Raw genomic sequence first — 9804 nt, forward strand, 5'->3', positions numbered from 1 at the left:
GCTCGGCCCGCCGGCAGCCCGCGATAGCCGCCGCTTATCGCCGCCGCCCGCCGCCCAGCCGGGCTCCGCTTCCAGGAAGCCGCCGCTCCGCACTGCTTGCTCGCTGCTGGATGCAGAGCGCCCTGTCCCGCTCGCTGCCTCCCTCCCTCCGACCCCCCTCATCCTGGCAGGGGGGCTGGGAAAGTGCAGCGAGGCTCCAGCACATGCCGAGCTTGCGGTCACGGCCCGGACCCTCTGCTATTAATCAGGGAGCATCCCAAGCGCCCCCTGCTCGCTCCAGCTGCTGCCTCCCGGCCCCGCCGCGCCGCAGGGCAACGACAAACGGGCTGCGCACCAGGGGACACCCACCCCTGCTCTCCCGTCTCTTCCTCCCTTCCTTCTCCCTTCCCCCGCCAGCTCTTACCCCTTCACTTCTTCTCAGCCATTTCCTCCCGTGCCCGGGTTCCCTCCCTTCCTCTCCCCTGCTCTTCTTTTCTCTGACGGCTCCCCCTTACCCCACACTCTTCACTATCCCTTTTAAGACTCTCTGCTCTTACAGCCCCCAGTCTTTCCCTAATCCTCATCTTTCTGCTATTGCCTTCTCCCTTTCTCCATCCTACCCTCTCCTAGACTTTGACCTCTGCTTTTGAAGAGGAGTGATGTGCTCTGTCCTTGGTTCTTCGTCAACTAAAACCTGCTCTGAGCCCTTCCTGCTGCACCCACCGACCTCCTTGTTGCTTCTTCAGGCAGACACAGCCTCTTGAGAACGGCTTCCCTTCCACTAGTTTTCTAGGCACCTTGCAGATAGCCCTGTCAAAAAGATGTGAATTTGTGATGTAGAAAGAAGGCTGGGATCCTCCCAAGCTCCCCACCTCTCCACACGAACCCACACACATAATCACACCTCTTCTCTTTTGAACAATGTCCTGCCAGGCCTTCTGTAAACACCAAAGCACACATGTGTTCCCTCCTTGGGCATGTCACCCTGGGTGACTCTGTGTCCCAGCTTTGGAATCCCTTCTCCGCTTTCACCTATGTTTTTTTAGAACAGTTTCCCCATAAAGTCAGGCAAGTTGATTCACTGACACCGCAGGAAGCTAGGCACTCCCCATGAGGAAAACAAGTTGACTGTAGGGAAGCTGGACATGCTCTTCAGATAACTTCATTACCAAAAGCATTCACTCCCCCTTTGACCATCTTCAGCAATACCTAGGACACATACCAGACTCTTCCACCCCATCTCAGGAGCATAAAACACAAACTAAGATTCTCAAAGCACCAAATGACCAGTGATCCCATACAAGAATCTATCAGGGCAGAGCTATTTGTTTTCTTCCAAGTTCTTTACGAAGTTCATTAGGATTTGTATTTTTCTGTGTACATGCTTAAAAGAGAGTCTTGAAAGATGCAGGGAAGCTCTCGCACAGCTGAGTGTAGAAGTCATTAAGAGGTGCATGAGGGAATTGACACACATGAATGTGAGAGCAATGTAAGACAAAAACAGATGGGCTGGTGGTGTGGGCTGAGCAAACAACTCAAGCACTTAAAAAGAACAGTGTTGAGATGCAAATAAAAACAGGTTTGGTACCTGATCTTGAAACTGGCAAGTACTTAAAAGCTTGAAAAAGGCAATGGTGACACACCATGGAAAAGAACAGTAACAAATTAGTATTTCCCAGCATCTCTAAGAAGACAAATTGCAAGGAGATGCAAATATCTGTACATCTCAAATTTTATTAATTGTAATTGTACTAACTGTTCTCTTGATTTTCCTAGTATTTGGGAGCTTTATGATGAATCACACTGACTGCTTGAGGAAACATCCCCCACCAATACAGCTGCAACAGTCTCAGATACAAGAAGCTCCACTACACAGCCTGCCTCTCTGCTAGGGATTGCCAGCCTTGTAGGAGAGTCAGCAAAGTTGGATGTGTGCTTCAGTCTCAGACCTACCCACGCCAGCTCTATCAGATCGGCTCACGTAGCACAGGACTATGTTAACATGTGGACTGCGAACTGCAGCAGCTTAAGCACGGACTCATGTCTCAGTGTGCAAACCCCATACCAGCATGGAGTGCATAGGGGCTGTTTTAAACTAACTTAACTGGATTAGCAGAAGAATATCTGTCAGAACACCAAACCTCTGCAGGAGCCCTCTGCAACCACTGTTGACCTAACAACCTCTACTGTTATTTCCTCCTAAATATGAGACTTATAATAAATTTCACAGACCAGATCTTCTGCTAATGTAAATGACCAAGGTTCCATCAATCCCAGTGCAGATGTCCCTATTTATTTCAGCTGAGGATTGGCCTTACGTGTTTTTATTCCATTTATTTTTTATGATCTTCATTTGCTGTGTCTTCATTTGGTGTGTTTATGTGGATGGTAGTTGGTTTTCATTATTTTTAACTGCATTTCAGATTATTTGCTCTATGGTTTTGTTCACATTCTCCTTTTCCACGAAATTCTAATAAAACTCTTGGCTACAGATTTTCCAAATTGAATACTGATGTTTAGTGCAGTTAATTATGTAGCGGGGTTCAAAGCGAGTTCTATAATGTAACAATTTACATATTCTTGAAAACAATGGACACAGTCCTATAAACTATTGTTGCAAACTAGTTTCACATTCTTCTGGAATTTCCTTTAAAAAAATACATGTGTTTAGCATTCTCATACATACAAAAAGCAGTAAATACTCTATTGTTGGGACCATTATAATATAATGAAAATACAAAATACAAACATTCTCATGTCTTTCAAACCTAAAGGGACATTAAAAAACCTTTTCTTCAAGGACCTCAAAGCACTTTACAAATACTAATTCAGCCACTCAACATCTATCAATAGCCAATGATATACAAAGATCATTTTACTCGAAAAATTCAGGATGGTTGCAACAATAGTATATGTTTACTGTTCCAGCCTCACCAGTGTTCCAGCATAATCAGTTTAACTTGAATTTTATTAAGTACTGAATTAAGTCATTTTTGTTTGGTTTCTAAATGAACTGAACTACAGAGAGAAAACTCAGTGTGTAGATGAGGCTGTAAGTTTAACTCAAAAAAAAAAAAAGGCTAAACTGACTTTTAACAAAATCTGCTATAAAACACATTTCTGKTTATAACAGCAATAGCAAAAAATATCATTCTTCAGTAGTTAGCCTTCTTAGTATGATCCCTTTACACCTGGAGACAGCAGTCATTTTTCTTGCTGCTGTTAATGCAAGGAATATGTATGCCACGTCTGGTTTTCTCCCCACTCCACTTTTTTTTTTTTACAACTTTCTTTTTAAAATATTGCTTAGATGTTGATAGACATGCACCAAAGCACAATAGATTGATGTTTGTCAAAGTAGGCACCTTCGTTATTATAACAAACAAACTCCAGACTTTGTTATAACAAACCACCTTTATATAAAGAATTTCAGAGCTTCTGAGGGTTTGTTATAAGACAAGATTAAACTATAATTACACACATTTTGAATTTTAAGCACGAGTACTTTTGCTTCTTTATGCATCTTCCTGCGTTGGAATTTTTAGTTCATGATGACATAACTCAGGAGGGAAACTACAAGATGAGCCAACAGAAGCAGTGAATATCTTCTAACAGCTTAACAACACACACAGAATCAGTATTTCCAAATGTGACATACATGGAAAAACTGAATTGCTTTTCTACTGCCTTTGGTTTGTTCTTTTTCTATTTTACTTAAAACCATCGCGTCAGTACTATTTGGTTAATAAAGAGTGATGGTTCTATTACATTAGTGTATAAATGTCTGTCTGCTTAAATCCTGTAGTTTCACAGTGGGTTTGACTTGGTAGGTGCATGCATAAAATATACTGAGAAAAAAAAGATTAAATAAATTTGAATTGTCTAAATACAATAATTGTTTTATAATTTCCTAAACAGTTGCTCACATCATCTTATTATTTCTACAATAACTCAATGAAATATTAAACCATTATAAGATTAATTTTATATAAAAATTACACTTAATGCTATGAGAGCAGTTACTGTACTATGAGCACGTATTTTTATCGACATGGCCAATATTATAATTAATAAGTAAGCACAATGTTTAACTATAGTCATAATAATTACCCCAAAAATCTAAATACACTTACCTTTTCTACTGAAAGTATTACACAAGTGAGTTCACCCCCGTAAACCATTTTAAAATTCCAAAGGCACCAGTAGGATGCACAGTGCCCTCTGCTGGATTATTTTCAATATTCTGTGACTATTTCCATGTAGTCCATTATCAGAAGCTAGAATGGACAATACTTGGATAACAGGGTGAAAGCCTGCCAAGTTTGACCTAGATGGACAATCCTCACATCATTCAGTTCTCAGCTAGGTCGCCTGCTAAGCAACCTTCAGCATATGGGTAATGCAGTCCAATCGACCACAGTATATTTCAGCATTTTTCTGAGCACTGGTCATGTAATCTCAGATGAGTTACATATTATCCAGTAATAATCTGATCATAAACATTAATGAATTATTTTACAAACTGTTGTCATATTTTTGTAGTCGGATGCAGCTAGCATTTGCAAAATTAATTAATTTCCTCACAGTTGGACAGTTAACAGAAACATGGCAGGTCCTGCCTTTACTTCCCTTTCTTCAAGTATTTCTATCAAAGCACTTTTAGTTTGACTCAGCAGTAGGGTCAACTTTGCAGATACTCATTTGTTTCTAGTAATTCTGAAAGAAACCAGACATAGAAGAACAAGCTAACTGCCTAAGAAAAGGCAGTTAAATGCAGGATTTCTAAAGGAGTATCTGTGGCAGTATGGGACAGGAGAGACTTGCTTAGAATAATGATATACAAAGTCACTACTACGGGATGTCAAAATCAGATAGTGACAAGCAACGCAGTGCTTAAACATCACATCCTGGAGAAGCAGAGGACGCAGAGACAACACGTGCCAATCTAGCTGTGAAGCAAGGTGTTGTGTAACAGTAATCGGATGATTATAAAAGATTAAACAGTAGAATCTGTAGTAACTAGTTTACTTTAAAGCTTAAACGTTATCCTTGTTCGATAGGAAATTACTTTTAACAACAGACAAAGCCAAATAATTTCCTTTATAAACACACTGTATGGTCACAAATCATTTTAAAACGTATCAGCACCATTCTATATAAAAATGTTCCTTTGTAGTAAAAGGCATAAATCCTCGTTATTCAGCAGATGGCACTTAATGTGTTACTTATTCTAGGTTACTGACACTATCAGAGGATACCACTTCTACCTACAAATAGTGATACATGCAAGGTACCTTCCAAACAAGCTTAAAAGCAAAGTCTCTATTCCCCAAAATTAAAATTCTGAACTGTACCAGTGTGAAACTTAAAATAAAGTTTTGAGCAATTACTCCTTTGATCTGTCATAATTTTTCCAAATTCTAGATTTGGAATACTCCCCGAGTAATGGAAAGATAAGAAACTAGTGTTGACAAATCACTTTGAGGAAGGGAACATTGAAGTGCTATCTACAGACCTTTACAGCTCTAACATAAGCGATGTTTTCTTTGGAACACTTTAGCCATAAGTAAGTCATTAAGCTATATACATGTGTGCACAGTGTGAGATGTCAGCTGTGATTAGTACTACAGTTTTTAATTAATGACATAATTTCAAACTAATCCACAGTCATTGAATAGAAATTGAGGAGTACTAGATGAATGAGAAGAAAAAGCCTTAAAAGGCTGTAATTTTATTTAGAAAACTCAGTACAAATCAGTTTATCAGTGTGAACTTTTGACTTGTTAGGAGTTTCAAAAACCTTCAGAATTTTTTCACCATAGCAGCAGCCCCTGCCCAAGAGTAATTGTAGAAATATACTACAGAGCATTGACTGCCGGGACAGGCGACATACAAAAATACTTGCAACACATCCCCTGTTAAAGGCCTGATGTTAAAGCTAGTTGAAAGCCAGAATTTCAATTCAGAATGAAGAGCAGAAATTTCTGCAGACATAAGAAAATTTGAAATAATCCACAATTTTTTCTTACTTAATAAAAAAATAACCTTGCAAAGGTACTGCCTGAAGATTTCCTCAGCAGTTGATCGGGGAGCCAGAAGCATCAAGACTTTTATTCTGAGGACTCAGAAGCCTAACCTAAGAGCCCTTAACAGAGCTGGCTTTCACAGTTCTTTCATATTTGTGACAGTCACAATTCTGCAGCAAGAAGTGTGAGAGCTTTGGTGTCCCAGCTCTTACAGTACATTGCTGCTAGTCATCCCTCTCCACCTGCACAAATCTTCCTGATTTTGAGCAGATTCCTAGGTAACTTTAATTAGCAGGAATATTTGTGTGAGTAAGTTTAAATGTTTTTGCAAAATTGGATCTAGATTTGTAGCACACCATAAACAAACATTTATTTGATAGCATGAACTAAAGACAGCTTTTCACATAAAGCCGGACAAAACAAAACAAACTCAAAGAAAAACACACAACCCTAAAAAAATAGAAATATTTATTGAAAAAGATATCATATATGAACTTTAAAAATAATCAATCCATTTTGTCACTGACAGGTAAGTAAATACTGTATCAAAATAACAACTAAATTTGCCAGTGCAGGGGAATGGGGGAGAAAGAAGTTAGTTATTTTGGTGACAGCCAAAAAAGAAAGCAGAGGCAGAATGAGAATACAAATTTTTGCATCCTAACTCTGGTTATTCTCCTGGTCCATGCTATATTTAGCAGGTGAAGTAACCTTAGTTCTTCAATAGACAATATAAATATTTTTTAATACCTATTTATTGAGCAAAATATAATTTGAAGTGTACTTTCATTTGGACTCACATGCACCTAGCATGCTTGAGGTAGGTATTTAAAACCAAGTTCTTTATATAGTTTATATGTTTTTTTAATATTTTTTTTAGATATACAACCATTTCTCAAGCCTTCTCAGGTACTTGTTCCAAAAAAAAAAGAAAGAAAAAAAAAAGAAAAAAAGATGAAATCTAGTCAGAAAAGGAGAAGCAGTACTTAGCTAGGGGGCATTTCTGAGCTACACTTAATATATTTGTACCTGTACAGCCACTATATTGTTGGTATGATTATATTGTATTGCTGTTTACTGTACAGGAAAAACAAAGTACTTTTATTTCACTACTTCCATGCTAAGAGTCATATTTTATAACTGTACAGTAAAAAAAACAAATTCATCTATTAATAAAACAATGGTTGAAAATGTTTGGGAGCCAGTTAGGTTTTGGTTCCCTAAAAAAAAAAACCAACACATATTTCCACAATTGTCATGATTCCAGGGTAAGAAGTTCAGTTTTTATTACACATGCACGTTATTTAAATATTACTATTATTAATACATAAGCCAAAATGCCATGTAATAAGGCTTACATGATAAGCTTTGCTCCTGTGTCTGTATTTGCTGTAGGCATAAACTGTATTTCATGGAGATAAAATATAAAGCTAGCCTTCTCAAATTCCTTCAATCTAATGCAATGTAAATGTAAATTCAGACATCCTGCTCAGGGGTCGCAAGTATTAGCAGAAACTAATTACTTTTATTTACATGGCTACCTATAGGTAATGCTTTGCAGTATTATTTACATTTGCGACCATCAGCTATCTCTAAGACAAAAATGGTCTGTACTATTCACTGATTACGGGCAAGGGAAAAGTAATCTGAGGTCACACATGTCACTAGAACTCTGAAAAATGCAGGGCGTACATTTTTCCTGAAAACTCCCGTCTTTGCAGGGAAAAAGAACTAGTATGAAATAGACTGATCTATCAAAAATTGCAATACTTTAAGTTAAATGCAAGAACAATGTAAGCCCTGAATTATACAACAAAAGTTTTGGTGGGTCATCAATAACAGTCAACATACACTGGCAGGCATATTCTATGATTTTTCCTGGAAGCAATCTTTCAGCTCCTGGGAGGGCTGTATTTCATACTCATTTAAATACTCATTTAAAAAGTGGGAAGTCTTGAGATGGGAAAGATGCATTAGAGCAGAATCCCACTATACTGCATGGTAGTCTTAGTGATCTAATTTCCACGCCAAAACAAATTAAGAAAAAAAAATCCTCCCAAAAAACTTCCCCAACTACCACAGATTAGGAAACCCAACCTGTCTTTCAACTTCACAGAAGCTGAAACTGAACATGCCATGAATAGCTTGATCAAGTCTGAATCACAGGTTTTAGAGAGCTTGTGACTAAAATAGCTCTACAAACCTGTGCTAATCCTGGCACAAAAAGCCTGCCTTTCTCCTACCTTTATCTGAAATCAAGTTGTTTATCACATTCCTTCCTCATACATCAGCTCCTTGTGATGAAAGCAAGCCAGTGATTAATACTTTTTATTACGTTGGTTCCAGTGACTTGAAATGAATTTGCCCTCACTCTTTAAGCATGCTACCACACCCACTGCATGGAACTCAAACAATTCTAGGAATGCAAGGTAGAAAAAAAATTATCTTAAACTATATCCCATAAATCTATAGCAGTAAAATCAACTGCATGATGGCTTCTAGCACAAAACATCTTCAGAAGTTTTTTTTCCCCCCAAAGAAAAAGGCAAACCAATTGCTTTAGAAAACCTGGAGAAAGCACTGTTCGCTTCTGTCGTGCACTCTTCTCTGCGCTTTCCTACAGCTCATTAAGCAAAGTAGGCTGTAGAAGACAGAAATGGAAAGTAGTCCAAAATCTTTTCAGTTTTGCTAAATATAAAGTGAAGAAATAAGAGGTTTTATCTGTATCTTGCTCACATAGCTGCAATCTACTATCTTATGTTTACCACAGCACCATAGATTTTATCTAAATTTAGGGACTGAACTCTCTATGAAATATTTTTCCAGTGTAAACACAGAACATACTGGATAAAGGACGTGAAGATTTGAACCCGCCCAGACACTGACTGACAGCAAACTATACTTAACAATTAACAATATCCTCTGTGCTAATTAGTGCTTGTCTTGGCTTCAATGATAGTTGCAATTTCTTTGCCTTTGGCATGACGGGAGTAAGACTGGCTGTACGAAACGGCACTGACTTAAAAGTGATTCAGCACTGGATGTCTTTAGAAACTACTGATTACCAGCTGAGACATGTGAACTGACTAGACACTCATAACCTGCCTTAACTGCAAAGAGTTGTTTGTTTGAAATCCCTTCACAGCATTTTACATAAAGCCCACGTGAGGATGCCTCAAATTGAGTTCTTTTCTACCAGGAAGCAATCTATATTTAAAAGGTATGCTGACACAAATAGGTTGATCCATGCGCTTTCTTCCTACCAACACATGTAAAATTACACTAGTAAGAATTCCTTTTTCTTCAGACTGTAAGGTGTAAATGGTCTCCCCACTAAGGAGGTTTATAGAGGCTATGAATTAAAGTAACTGCTCTATATCGGAATTATACCAATACGCAAGGTTACATAAAACAGCCATTCTGGTTCATATTGCCAGATACTGCGATATTACTTGCAGTTAAAACAAAAACATGAACTCCAACTTCTCTGTGCACCAAATGGACTTCACAGGTGTATCCAGAGTGCAAGAGTTCAAACTTCTGGCAAGCTCTAGACATATCTCAGATAACCTACAGACAAATGACCTAACAGGGGAGCACTGCGCGTTAAGCTCGCAGGATCCGCCTCGACGCCCGCCGCCCCCCGGGCACCGTGGCGGGAGCCGGCGGCGAGGGGCGCGGCCCGGCGCTGAGGCCTCTGAGGGGAAGGAGGGCCGCGCCTCGGCCGCCACGGCCCCGCGCTGCCACGCCAGGCCCGGCTCCTCCAGCGCAAAGGTCGCTCGGCCACATCCCACACCTG

The 9804-nt window shown here is 39.2% G+C and overlaps 1 long non-coding RNA gene across 1 annotated transcript; it reads right to left on the bottom strand.

Moving 5' to 3' along the window:
* Positions 1-18: 18 nt before the first annotated feature.
* Positions 19-4334, bottom strand: LOC112961870. The gene is made up of 3 exons (XR_003252150.1): positions 4113-4334; positions 707-789; positions 19-106 (listed from the first exon to the last, which is right to left on the bottom strand). It is a non-coding gene; the product is annotated as an uncharacterized LOC112961870 (long non-coding RNA).
* Between the last annotated feature and the right edge of the window lie 5470 nt (positions 4335-9804).

The sequence above is a fragment of the Apteryx rowi genome, unplaced genomic scaffold (genome assembly GCF_003343035.1).
Source record: "Apteryx rowi isolate R43461 unplaced genomic scaffold, aptRow1 scaffold_0, whole genome shotgun sequence".
Lineage (NCBI taxonomy): Eukaryota > Metazoa > Chordata > Aves > Apterygiformes > Apterygidae > Apteryx > Apteryx rowi.